Source organism: Micrasema longulum, unplaced genomic scaffold (genome assembly GCF_059751315.1).
Source record: "Micrasema longulum isolate JH-2025_06_02 unplaced genomic scaffold, ASM5975131v1 h1tg001642l, whole genome shotgun sequence".
In the NCBI taxonomy this organism is placed as follows: domain Eukaryota; kingdom Metazoa; phylum Arthropoda; class Insecta; order Trichoptera; family Brachycentridae; genus Micrasema; species Micrasema longulum.
In genome coordinates, this window is record NW_028278821.1 from 358,487 (window position 1) to 373,257 (window position 14,771).

The following is a 14,771-nucleotide window of genomic DNA, read 5'->3' on the forward strand; positions in this document are numbered from 1 at the left end:
TAAGGTTGTTTAATCAAAAAGATTTGCGGTAATGTTTGCACGAAGTATCACCGCAACATATTAAGTATTGCTTCAGGTTGTACTTAGTAATTAAGGAGTACCTAACCGTTTACAGTTATGTATACTAAATTATATTAAAGGTATATATGGATAAATACATTGGTAAGTACATATTGCACTCTCCAGCAGATGGTGACGCAATAAAAAAGGCAAATATTAAAGCAGATATGATGTAAGCCAAATTACAATGTGTAGGACAGGACAAGCTGGAACAATGACAGAAGAGACCTTGTATAATAAACATTTTGCACGATATAGCAATGAATGTGAACTGTTTATAATTATGTTAAAGTCTTCGTAATATAGTGTAGATTATTATAAATAATTTATGTGTGTTTTAATACATATTATTATGACTTAGGAATAATTTGCAGTTTCTTTTGTCCAAATGTAAAACGTTAGACTAATGATATCGTCGCTACAAAAGCAAAAGGGTACTCGTGAAATTTTTTATGTATTGAGTTATGCATGCAGTTGTTTTGTTTGTAGTTTTTCTGTACAATCAATGGCGTTTCAATCTTTGAGTAATAAATCACATGTGTTCTGAATTTTATAAAAAAAATAAGTAACCTTCATACAATTTTTAAAAATTCTTAACTTCAATTTTTGAACAAATGCTCTTTTGGAGTTTGTAGCGACAGTATTGTGTTCTAGGCTATTCAGCCCAATGTATAATTCATTTCAAATTATCAATTTTTACAGGTATTAATTAAAATGTAAAGTCAAATTATCTCGAAACGACCTTTTTTAATTTGTGGTAGCCTTAAATTGGGTGTGCGATATAATATATAATGTATATTTTAATGTTTAAAGTTAAAAAAGAGCCCTTCGTCGAAAAACTCTCCGAGTAATGTGAAAAATATCAATGTCCAAATCGACATTATCTAACAAGGTGGTATAATTTTTAACACGCGCAGTCATATCAATTATTTTTAAAAAATCGCGTCTCCTCAGGTCATATAATTATTGTGGTATACTATCCATGAGGTCGGGACAGTTGATGACGATGTGAACATGACACAAGAGGTGGAAGATGATGATCATCTAGTGATTATCCCATAAATAAAAGAAATCATCGCATGCCGGTACGATGAAATACATACGTAGAAAACTTGACGCTGACATCAAAGACCAAAAAATGATATTTTCTTGGAACATTCCAGATACAATGACAACTCAAGGTCCTCAAAAGAATCTTATTACATGGCCAGCAACATAAGTGGATTAAATAAAGAAAAATAGATGACATAAATTATAGAAATAAAATACAGTAATAGAAAACATACCCAATAAAATTTAAGTACTTGAACATATTGCAAAGCCATCTGGTTTTTATTACAGTTTTTTTTTTACGAGATTTTTTTTTTTTTTTGTATCTGACGGGTGTTTTTTCTATAGTGGTAGAATTTTCGGTTGGTAAAACAGTATTTGACAAACTATCGATGACAGTTTTTTTTTTGTGTTCTGTAACAATACTTAATAATCAAATGCCTTGCACTCAAAAATGTTTGCAAATTGTGGAAATTTACTTAAAAATCAGTTTTTAGTTCACCAAACGTATGGGGCTCTTCGTGAAACCATGAATTTACCGAGTGACAAGTTTGACAACAAAATAATTTCCAGAAAGGATCCTGTTAATTGACCCCCATGATCCTGTTATTTGACGCCATTGGATTATTTCCTATGGGGCTACGTTAAGTCTGTGGTCTATGGAAACAAACCATCAACTTTTGGCATTGGAAGTTTGAAACCAATATAACACTCACTGTTTTGGAAATAACACCGGATTTGTTGGAAAGTGTCTTAAAATTGAACCGACAGAATGCCCTACGCAATTGCTAGTCGCAGGACATATGTCGGATATTATTTTCAAAAAAATAATATGTATTATTATTATTTTGAACACAATGAAAACAAACTCATTCCAAAAAATAATTACTTATCTCATTTTTCGGACCTACTATCAACTAAATGTATTTCTACCTACCCGACCTTCCCATTTCCTAGTACTCCACGTACCAATAATTGTAGGTGTGAGTGTCGAAAAAAACGATATATCATTAGTACCAACCGAACATCTAACTAGTTAAAGGCTCCCAACAAACAGCATTCAACAAGCAAGCTGTGCCAGCGTCCATCTAGACCGCTAGCTCCATATGAGCTGTACCAGCGTCGCGAGATCGCCAGTTTCGCCACCTCACACCTCATCATCTTCACACGCCTCGCCTTTTAATACCCTTTCACCGCTCTAATTTTTTCTCTCCTCTTTATCAGTAGTAGCTGCTCGGTTGTGAAATAATTTACCCACTAATGTCAGAGACGCTTCTTCTTTATTTACATTTAAATCGAGATTGAAAGGTCACTATCCAAATATTTGAGTTGTTCCTTTCTCCTTTCTCCTTCTTCTTTACTTCCCCACTCTTCTCTTCATAGTAAGTGTAAATTTTATGGCCGCCCTTGTATGTATATAAAATGTAAAAATAAATAAATAATAAAGTCATCAGCAGGTTGGTGGAGTTGCGCAACCTTTCTTCCCCAACAACACGGTCCACTCTAAATTTTCCACCTAGGAGGTATTTCTTCACACCTCGTCCTTAACAATCTTTTAATTTAATTGTATCATGGCTCAAAAAACAGCCGCAATCGCAACCGAAATAAAAAATAAATATTCATGTCAATATTCACATATTGTAATTATACCTCGAATTCATTCATTAGACGTACCTGTAGAAATTATAACGGACTCAGTATTGATGTAGACATTTTTAACTGCACGTTGCATTTGTACAGAAAATTTCTTCATGGGGTCGATTATTTGGGATAGTTGCTGAATGTGCATCTTGAGTGGTTTATGCTATGTAAATGTGCCGCATGTAATGTATATGTTTGTGTAATTTTTTATATGTGTGTAGATGGCTCGGAGTGTACATTCGGTATTTTTATTTATTTTAATTGGAAAACGCAAATGTTAACAATTATTATTTTCTCACTTGTAATTCTTATTTATTTATTTTTTTTGTCACATTTAATGTTTATATCTTTTGCATAATTTATGAAAACTTAATTGGTCTTTTTATGTTAAAAAATGGTTGTTTTTAATACTTACTTATGACTGTATGTTTTCTGAATAAAATAAAATTTTAAAAAATACTCGCTGTGATTTGGCAATGTATAGAATTTAATGTGGATTAAAACCTCAGAGTACTTGTAATAACTCTCTAGAGAAGCCCTTAAGTTCTATTGCATAGAACAAAAGCATTACAAATGTTTGGTTGGTTTTAGTTTGGTTTTTAGTTTGACAACAAACGCGTAACGGACGGTTTCGGTTAGCGCTTGTAGTTCTCTACCCGAGTACCTACGGCCCGTTGTATTGCTGTGATCTGTAGCTAACTTCGTGGTCAATAATCATAGAATTGTTTTTCTCTGTATGGGCGACTCTAAGATTAAAACAGTAGAAAAAATAAAAATATTGATTATTAAGATGAACGTTCATAACTGCTCTGTGGCTTAGATTTATAAGGGCAATAAATCGTAATATTACCGGAGAGTAATTCTATGCCTCAGAGGCAGACGGATGCAAATCCAAACGTCAAATGTTCAACAAGAGCCTTAAGAATCTACTCTTTATAATTGATTTCTAATCATTTATAGCATTAATTTTCATATTTTCAGTATCTTAATACATTGGTTGTTTCATTATAAGACTTATTTTTTTCAAAATCAATAGACATGATCATAAACTGGATACGAAAATCGAAATGTCATTTCATCAAATTCTGGATTTGCATCAGTCTGCCTCTGAAGTACAGAAATATTATAAGGCTATTTTGTGGCTTTATAATCAACTTTTCTACGATTTTGATAATAAATATATAATTTAAAAAAATAAAAAATCATGTTGGGAATATAACTGAAATAATGTTAAAAACACGAGGCAAAAAGAACATTTTAAGAAAATATTTATTTTATAAACAGGAATTAAGAATTTCTGAATAAGATCATCGGATTAAAAAATTACACACTAATGAATAATACAACAATACGTAGTCATTTTTTATTATACCTATTGTGATCCAATTATCTCCTAACTTTTATTCCTAATTCACCTCATATCTCGTCTTTCTGTTTTGCACCAAATTCTTTTATTTGAGATCTATTTTTATATTTTCATTTCGCCGTATAGCTCCCACCACCCACCTGCCTCCTCCCACGAGCAATTTACGAGAGTATATTTCACCGTTCTTGTTACATCAAATATAATATTGCGGTGGTTGGAAGGAATTACTTACAAGCAATAAGCCCGCCATATTGCTACCGCAAGCGACGTTCAAAAACGTTTTAAATTAAAATACATGAAAAATAAACGAATGAATTAAGATTAAATAAGGGCTGATCAAAACACGAAGAAAAACATAATGTTAAATCTGAATTTAATATAGATGTAATAAAATAAATATTTTTAACCACTAATTTTTTTTTTTTTTTCCACCGACCGGTTTCAAACCAAACAAGCTTCTTCGTCAAGGTTTACGTAACTAATGAATTTTTAGTGGTGTTGTTACCACCTTTATGTAGGCACCTAGTTGGTGGCCTAATTTTGTGATGTACAAAGTTATGTGGGTGCACAGAATGAGAGCAAGTAAAACAGGGTACTTACGTTTTACACAAAGATTTATTCACGAAACTAAACTACTGAAGCTAACACATTGAAAGAAGGATTCTAATAACTATATTAGGCAAAATAAAATGAAGTTGGTAAATCTAAATTGGCGGTAATTTTGTGCCTCGAAGACGCGTGCGGTGAGGTCGGAATCCGGTAGTTTTCTCTCAGCCGGTTTGGCCCGTTCGTACGCTCTACGTCGGCGTTCGGCAATGTTCGGCTCGTGCCGTCGTTGTCGACCCGCCACACAGCCCCCTTCCAAGTTTTGAAATCTGTTTTTCAAAACTGACGCTGTATCACCCTCCTGCCGCTACGCGTTGTGTATGCCGGTTGTTCTGTTGGTGTTTCCGTTTCTGCTGGACTGGCTCGTTCTTCCGCTGTCTGGAACGCCGGCTTGCACCTGTCCAGCGAAACCTTTTTATGTTCGCCATCCACGTCCAGTGTTACCGTCTTTTCCGCCCTGGTGATGACCTTGTAGGGCCCCTTGTAGTTCGGCATCAGGGGTTTGTACACTCTGTCGTCCCTCAGAAACAAGTGTGTGGCTCTCTTTAGTTCCGGGTGGATGAAAACGTTACCTTTATTGTGGTGCTCGACTGGCCTTGGTTTGACGTTTTGCATGAAATTTACCAGTTGCCTAGTGTAGGAGTCCGGGTCAATGTAGTCGTTCGTCTGCTCCAGGATGTCTGCTGGTAACTTTAGTTTGCACCCATACAGCATCTCTGCTACTGAGTGCTCTGCATTCGTGCGCAGTGTGGCCCTCAGTCCGAGTAGTATGGTGCTGATCGATTTTGTCCACGGAACAGGGTGGTGAGCTTTAATGGCCGTCTTCAGCGTTCTATGAAATCGCTCGATCATGCCATTACTTTGTGGATGGTAAGGCGTCGTGTTGGAGTGTGCTATGCCTGATCTGGAACAAAACAAGTTAAAGTCCGTAGACATGAATTGCCTACCCTGATCAGTTATAATTTTCTCCGGTACGCCGTATCTCGCAATCCAGTTGTCCCAGATGGCTCTGATGATTGTGTGGGTCTGGATATCTGCGATAGGGATTACTTCCGCCCATCGAGTGTATCGGTCGATACATGTGAGGCAGTACCTCAGTCCCTCTGATGGTGGAAAAGGTCCGATGAGGTCGACATGGACCACGCAGAATTTCTGTCTCGGCATGTCGATCTTGATGATCGGTGTCCTCGTGTGTTTGTTGACTTTGCTCTTCTGACAGGGTATGCAGGCCTTCGTCCAAGCTGCGCAGTCTGCTTTCATATTTTTCCAGACGCCTCTTTGACTGATGGTCTTGGTCGTGGCGTCGGCTCCTGCATGGTTGAGGTTATGCACTTGGTTGAAGAAAGATCTCTGTAGCGTTTTTGGGATGTACGGTCGCATGTTGCCTTTGTTGAGATCGAAGACGATTTCTTGTCCCTGCATGTTGGTTTTGATCAGGTTCAGAGCAGTGTTCTTGTCGTCCAAGAGTGCGAGTAGTTCGTTGTCCTGCCTTTGTTCTTTATGGATCTTTTCGAACGATATGTTTGCCTCTTGTTCGATCATGTCGATTCTTGATAAGGTATCGGCGACGACGTTGTCTTCTCCTTTTATGTATTTGATGTCCGTGCTGAACTGTGAGATGTAGTCTAGATATCTGAGTTGTCTGGGGCTTTCTTTGTCGTGACTTTTCCTTCTAAACACGAATTGTAGTGGTTTATGGTCCGTGTATATACAGAATTCTCTGCCCTCCAGATAATGTTGAAAGTACCTTACAGTCTCAAAAATGGCTAGTAGTTCCCTGTCGTACGTACTATATGAACACTGAGCCTTGTTCAACTTTTTTGAGAAGAAACTTATCGGTTTGTAGTTGATGCCGTCTGTGGTTTGTTGTAGCACGCCTCCGATTGCGTAATCTGAGGCGTCTGTCCACACTGACATCTTGCTGCTTTCCTCTGGGTAGCTAAGCTTAGTGGCGTTGATCAGCGAGTTCTTGACCTCTTCGAAATCGTGTGTAGTGACTTCGTTCCACTCTACTTTTCTGTTGTCATTCTTTTTTGCTCCCTTGAGGTAATCGTGTAGTCGTATCAATTTGTGTGCTGCTCGTGGTATGAATCTTCGGTAGAAGTTTCCCATGGCCAAGAATCTTCTCAACTGCTTAATGGTTTCTGGCTTGTTGAGGTTCGTGATGGCTTCCACTTTTGTTGGCGAGGGTCCGATGCCTTCAGCCGAAATTTCATAACCAAGAAATAACAGTGTTTTCTTGGCAAACTCGCATTTAGATGGGTTTACCACCATTCCATGATCTTGAAGTCGCTGGAACAAAGCTTTTAAGTGTTCCACATGTGTTTCTTCGTCTGGTGAAGCGATCAATATATCGTCGATATATGCGTGTACTCCTTCTAGACCTCTTGTGACTTCGTTGATGTGACGTTGGAATGTTTGTGCAGCGCATGATAGTCCGAATGGCATTCTTACGAATTCAAATAACCCGAATGGTGTGGTTATAGCTGTCTTTTTAATGTCAGTTTCATTAATTGGAATTTGGTGATATGCTCGTTGTAAGTCAATTTTGGAAAAAATTTTACAGTTAAATAAGTCATTGCATATATCGTGGATATGTGGCAAGGAATAACGATCAGGTACCGTCTGTGCGTTTAAGCTACGGTAATCGCCACAAGGGCGATAAGTACCATCGCTCTTCTTCACCATATGCAATGGAGAGGCCCACTCACTCTTGGAGGGTCTACAAATACCTTGAGCCACCATGTGATCGAACTCTTGCTTCGCCTGCCTCAGTAGTTCTGGGGACAGCCGACGAGTCTTACACATAACGGGTTTGCCACGGGTATCTATATGGTGGATTGTGTTGTGTTTATCCAGCCCTGCGTATGGTTTATTGATATCTACTAGTTGTGGATACTTCAATATGAGTGAGTGGTAAATGTTGGTTTTGTCTGTTAATGATATGGAACATGTTATGTTGTTGTTTGTGGAGATGTCAAATGCTCTGACTATCTTGCCGTTTGTATTGTCTACTAACCGTTTGTTCCTAACATCTACTAACAGGTGGAAGTTGTGGAGAAAATCTGCTCCTATAATAGGGCGTGTCGTATCCGCTATTATAAACTTCCATGTAAACATTTGTTTACATCCCAGATTCAGTGTTACCGTGGTAACTCCGAAATTCTGGATCGTAGTCCCGTTCGCTGCATAGAGAATTAGCTTAGACTTTTCTCCATGGCGTTTGTGTAAAGATCTAGGAATTAATGATATTTCCGATCCGGAGTCAACGAGGTATGACACACCGGTATCACGATCTTTAACAAAGAGACGTGTTGTGTTGGTTGAATCAGCCGCCTCCGCTATGATTCGACCATCTAGTTTTTTGAAGCTAGATGCGGTTTAAATTCACATGGTGTGACGCATTTCTTAGCTTGATCGCCAAATTTTGTGTGGAAGTAACAAAGAATAGTTTTCTTGTTATTTCCGTTGGCCCTATAGCTTGTTTTGTTGAAATTGTTGTTGTATTTGTTGTTATTGAAATTGTTACTGCTGTTACTTGTTGTGTGTTTGAATCTATTGTTATTGTTGTTGTGACTATGCTGTTTGTTGATTGTGTGAAATAAACTCTCTACCTTATGGGTTAGAGCTTGTACGGACTGTTCTAAACTACAAATGTTATTTTTATTGTTGGTACCTACTACCGCTACATTATCCTGTGTGTACACCTGTATTAGGCGATCTGCTATCGTCGCTTGCCTATCCCAGTCATCTTCGCTTATGGCTAAATGCGCTTGGATCGTCTTGGGCAGTTGTTGTATCCACAAGTATTGCAACGTCGTTTCGTCTATTTGTAAACCTATTGCTAGCGTCCGCATCTCTCTAAGTAGGCTGGATGGGTTTCGATCCCCAAGCTGTAAGGAAGAAAACAGTTTTTCTCTCCTTCTGTCCTGTGGACAGCCCATGCGTTGGATTATAGCTTCCTTCAGCCTCGTATATTTTGCTCGGTTCGGTTCCATGAGTAAAATATCTGAAACTTGTTCTATGTGCGTTTGTTCAAGTTTTGACACTAAGTGACTATAACGTGCGTCTTCTGAAACTATGTTTGCCAACTCGAATTGTGCTTCTATCTGTTTAAACCAAAGTTCGATGTTGTTCACCCATAGCTGTGGTAGTTTAACGCTAATCCTATCCGTGTGGAACATGTTGTTTGCTGTGTTGATCTTTGTCAAGTCAGTGTTGTCCTTGTTAGCCATTGTTTACAGTTTAAAAATATTCGTTTTTAAAAAAAAAATTCAGAAAAATGTATGTAATAATGATTACAGTATAAGTTAAAATATTGAAATAAAAGTATTCAATAATGAGTGTAGTTGTATTAAAAAGTTAAGTTTAAATTATTAGATTTAAATTTAAATTTAAATTTAAATTTCAAACAAAAATATTTATTTTTTAAATGTCAGAGTCACTATTTGTTATGTATGTACTGTGCAAGTTATAGAAAAGAAAATTAAAAACAGAAAATTTAAATAATTATTTTACCATACGGCGGAACACATTTTCCAACTATTAGGTATTTGTATTCTCCAAGCCTGAGTGGTCCCCTCAATATTAATATTCCTTTTGATTGTCCGTTGTACAATATATCAAGTTTAAAAATGTTTATGGTAAAACTTCAAATCTGTAACACATAATAACATGCATAGCCTAGGTTAAAAATATAAACATATATAGTACAGTCACACAATATAATGTATATAGAAAAAAAGTATGGATACTAATGTCCACGTACTAAGTTAAACATTCGTCGGCTTAGCCGCCCGAATATCTGTTTGTTTGATAGTTTCAAGTTGTTTACAAAAATAAAATTTTACAAATTGCAAGTATTGTGAACGACTGCGCCAGCTGAAAAATATTTCCGATAGATTTCGCTGGTAAAAAAAAAACTTACTCCCGCAGTGCGTTCACAAGGAGAAAACTTTCGGATGCCTACGTCACGCTTGTCTCGCCATATAATATTTGTCAAAAATAATTATGTACCGGATTTTTGAAAAAAAAAAAAAAAAAAAATTTAAGAACTATAAATAACAATTATTTTCCGGTACCCTGTAAGTACCTCTACTCAATCTGGCACCCTATGTAAATGTTCGTGTGAATTGTTTGTGTGTTCGACTCAAGAAAAATAAAAAAAATAAAATTTATATGTGTTGTAGGAATGTATTACTCGGCGTGCGATTTTTGGTGAGCGAGTCGCTCGAACGTATTATATTATGTTTGTTTATAATAATTTTAGTTAAATTATGAATCACCTGTTTGAATTAATCCCGGCCGAGTAATATTGTTAAGAAATTAATCACAGTTTAATCAATTCACTAGTTACATTAATTACATTTACATTAGTTACATTTACATTGAAGATTGTTACCGACAGAAAAATTCACTCGATTCGCTCGGTCTTTGAAAAATCTAATTCTATTATATATTATAATTATTATAATATAATTCTATTATACTAAATTAATTAACCTTACAATAAGTTAACCTTGAAATAGATTAACCTTGATTAATTACAAATAAATTAAAAGTGCAATCAAATTAAAAATGAAATTTTAAATTTTTCATGTACCGACCGAAAAAAAGTAATTGTTGTACAATTTTGTCAAGCGAAGATATTTCTGTCTGAAATTTTGCGCAATTTTTATGGAATTTGAATGGGGTCACCGTGATTGATTGTTTAATGTTGTGTTTTCGTGTTCAAACGTCGGGGTATACCACTTTAGTGGTGTTGTTACCACCTTTATGTAGGCACCTAGTTGGTGGCCTAATTTTGTGATGTACAAAGTTATGTGGGTGCACAGAATGAGAGCAAGTAAAACAGGGTACTTACGTTTTACACAAAGATTTATTCACGAAACTAAACTACTGAAGCTAACACATTGAAAGAAGGATTCTAATAACTATATTAGGCAAAATAAAATGAAGTTGGTAAATCTAAATTGGCGGTAATTTTGTGCCTCGAAGACGCGTGCGGTGAGGTCGGAATCCGGTAGTTTTCTCTCAGCCGGTTTGGCCCGTTCGTACGCTCTACGTCGGCGTTCGGCAATGTTCGGCTCGTGCCGTCGTTGTCGACCCGCCACAAATTGATTCCTTTTTTATTTTTATCATGTTCACTAAATACTACACGTGGACCCAATAAACCAAGTCGTTCTTTACTTACACAGGTGGTAATTTGATATCACTATTTTCGAAGTAAGACAGGAGAGGACTAAAAGAAATATTATAAAATATACAAAAAAGAAATTAATTCATTAGTTACGTAAACCGTGACGAAGAAGCTTGTATGCTTTGAAACCGGTCGGAGGAAAAAAAAATAGTGGTTAAAAACAAAGTTGTTTTATTTATTTTATTATAATGAATAACCACAAAGTTAATGCTTCAAATATAAACTTAATATAGATGGTTTGATTTGTAACCCAAAGAGTCTTACTTATAAACCGAGTATAAAATTACGCCTAGGCAAAACTTGATGGATGGATGGGCCCATCCTTATTCTATCACTACGCTTATTTTGGAAGTATGTTTACTGAGGATGGAATGACTGAGAAATATATTGAAAGGAGGGTGATTACTGGGAACGAAGAGAACGGTGCACTTAAATCAACCTTGGCAAATAAATGTTTGCAGCAAGAGACAAAATTAGCAGGTCACAATCACAACGAGTCCTGGTCCCGACTGATGTATAGGAGTGAAGTATGGACTTGGAAAAACAGGGATCAAAGTAGGCTGAATGCTGTCGAAATGTGATCTCTCAGGAGAATGTGTGGTAAAACTATGTACGATAGATGCACAAATGTTGAGATCCGTACATTATGTAAGGCTGAGATAAGCACTATCGACAAAATCACGAAAGGAGCTCTGCGTTGGTTTGGACATGTAGAGCGAATGGACGGCGAAAGAACGGCTAAAAATATTTACGATGCGAATGTTGATGGATGCAGAAATAGAGGAAGACCGAGAAAGACATGGCATAACCAAATCCAACAAATACTCGAAGACGGAGAATTGGAATAATCACCACCTGTGCATGAGAATCGATACTAACCTCCCAAATAAAATACAAATAAATGCGGGATTGAGAACACTCAGACATCGGGAATATTTAAACTGCCTTTGTTTTCAAATGATGCTACATACCACACACCTATGGCCCGCATGTGTCGGGAATATAATATATACCGCCGAAACAATAAAATTGTCAATTTTCATGATACTCTCTCAGCTTTTGCGAATAATCTCTTAGGAATAAATCTTATTCAATAAATACACACGTACAACTTATTTTTTATTGCATTGTATCCTGTAAAATAAAAATATCAAAAAATATGTATGCAACTTTTTAATTTTTAAAAGAAATGTTAGCGTTCTTATGATTTACCCAAATATTTAATTTTGAGGGCCATTTTCACAACTTAATATATATATGCATGCAAAATTGTATCGACGAATGCTTTCAAATTGTATGTTTTCTAGTATGTATCTTTATTGAATTACCTAATAAAATAAAAATGAAAAAAAAAAAGAAGATGTACGAATGTAAAGGGAGCGAGATCTGTACGCAAAGATAGAGCGATGTGAGGTTTTGTCCTCTCTGCCTACCCTTGCGGAGAAATGGCGTGAGGGTTTGTTCATTTGTTAAATTTTGTCACAGACTTGAATGTTCGTATCGTAATCATGTCCACGAAAGTATTTTTTTTAATTTCGTGTAGCACCGAACTTCCTCATTACTCTCACGAACTCGGTCAGGTAAAGGATAGGACCACATACTGCAACGGAGAGCAGACTTCTTCACGTACCACTCAGGAATTAGCCCCATTTACTAAAAGCATTACCTGAAAATCTTATCACATGGCCGCACGTTCAGATATTTCAAGTCACTCAGGCTTTCGTTTCAGTGAGATCCAGAGAGCGTTGAATAATTGCGCTGAATTAATGTACTACTTAAATGAGACCAAACTTTCAACGGTTTGTACTCTTTATTGAGAGTATAATTTTACATGGGAATATTGATTCACTTATATAATAATAGATAACTAATAACACTAAGCCACATAGACTCAATCAAACAAAATATTACTAGGACAGTAACCCTTCAAGGTATGCAATTTAGATGAACTACATATTACATAAAAATTACGCCGCATTACCATCATAATTTTATCTCCCAAAGTGGTGCATCGGGGCATTGTATTGGTACAGGAAATTTGATATCAAAAATGTTTTCTTGAAAATGTATGAAGAAAAATGATAAAAAATATTTTAATAAAAACGAACTACTCTGAACTAGTTCATATGAATAAATCAATGATAAGGAGTTGCGGAAAATTTCCAGTTTACTAACAGTCAACGCATCAATTGGCAGAACGATCGAGAAGAAGGGAAAGAGAACTTGAAACGCCACACACGGAGTAATTTCAGAAATACAAAACTTAAAAAAACTAAAGCGCAGATAATACGCTATTTATATTTATTTTTTATTTTTAATTGGCTTAGTTTAATTGACTATAAAAAATATTTTAAAAAACACTGAACTTCCTGATTGCAGCGTAGATTTTTTTGATACACAAAAGGTAAGGTGATCCGAATTACGCTTCAGATGCCAGGCCAGGTGCAGATAAATATTGCGGAGTAAATCCGCTTTGAAAACCAATATTTTAAGTCCACCATGACAATAATCGAAACCGGGACCTCAAGCAAGGTAGGCGAAACTACTAACTAAACTACTAGGCGGACTTATGTACTCGTATCTCCACTCGATTTCCTTTTTCAGGATTTTTACCCGAGTGTAGAAATCGCGGCAAAACACTCGTCCTAGGTTCTGGTTTTATTTTATACGAAGAATAATAATATCCAAAATAGAGAAATTTCAACAGAACAAAAACAAACGGTAGGTATAATATACTAACATGATTCAGGACAATAACATGATTACCTTTAAATCGCTTAACATGTATCAAACGATATTGATTTATCTCGCAGTGTCTTCGTGTAACTAAATACAACAATTATCAACCCCCATCAAATATCATCTTCCGACTAATTATTAATTAGTTAATTATAACTTCAAAATACCTTACCTATGACATTTTTGTATTTAGTTCAGCTCCCGAGAGGCGAGCCCTTAGGGCTCCCTGGGGTGTGGAGAGGGTTGACTCTTAGCTGGTCCAACTACCTAAAACAATAAAAAGACACGATAATTTTACTATCAAATTGTGAATCTATAGCAGTCAGCACGCATGTTTTATGTTATAAACGTTCCGCAAATAAGGGTGAACTAAATTAGACACATTAATTTATTATGGTGAAAGTGCTGATTGGTCATACAAAAAAAATTTATTGAAGTTTATAACAAAAAAATAGGATACTAAATTGTCATTTTAAATTAATTACTGTAAAGCTAATACATATCACATTATGAAAACATTTTGTATAAATATTTATGACAGGTTGACACATTAATCCACTTATGTAATATACCAATAACCAGTTTCACCGCTCTCGCGACACCGTCAGACTAGTGTGTCAGGCAAACTGTCAATAAAATGTCAACCTGTCATTTTTTTATTTATTTAATAAACTACAATGAACTTCAAACAAGTAAATGAAGTAACTAATTTGAATGTTTGAGAATGTGTATAAAAAACAGTAACACTTAAATCGGCCAATGCCGGATCAAAAGCCACGTAAATGCCTATACTCCAGTACTCTTTTTTCGAAAATATTCTCCCTATTAACATATTACAACAGAGATGAAGAACATTTAAGAGAAGGTAATAAGTCTAGGCATCTACAGGGCTTATGACCTGTCATTGGCTGGTTTAAGTGGCCACTTTACACACTTTACACTTTATTCACTATTATGCCCATATTTAAACATACATATTCCTTCAATTCTTTCATCAGTTGATGTTTGTGAAATGTTCTTCATCTATGTTGTAATATGTTAATGTTAACAGTTTCCCAGGGAGTTGAATCCAGTCCTTGTCCACAAAATTTTGAACAAACTCAAAATATT

The 14,771-nt window shown here is 35.9% G+C and overlaps 1 protein-coding gene across 7 annotated transcripts in view; it reads right to left on the reverse strand.

Moving 5' to 3' along the window:
* The window catches only part of Prosap (SH3 and multiple ankyrin repeat domains prosap), a 270,868-nt gene that overhangs the window by 97,432 nt on the left and 158,665 nt on the right, over positions 1 to 14,771 (reverse strand). For all 7 annotated transcript variants that reach the window (XM_088237067.1, XM_088237071.1, XM_088237065.1 and 4 more), the window contains one exon: positions 13,834 to 13,928. The gene's annotated coding sequence lies outside the window, so the exon portion shown is untranslated. The remainder of the gene's footprint in view (positions 1 to 13,833; positions 13,929 to 14,771) is intronic.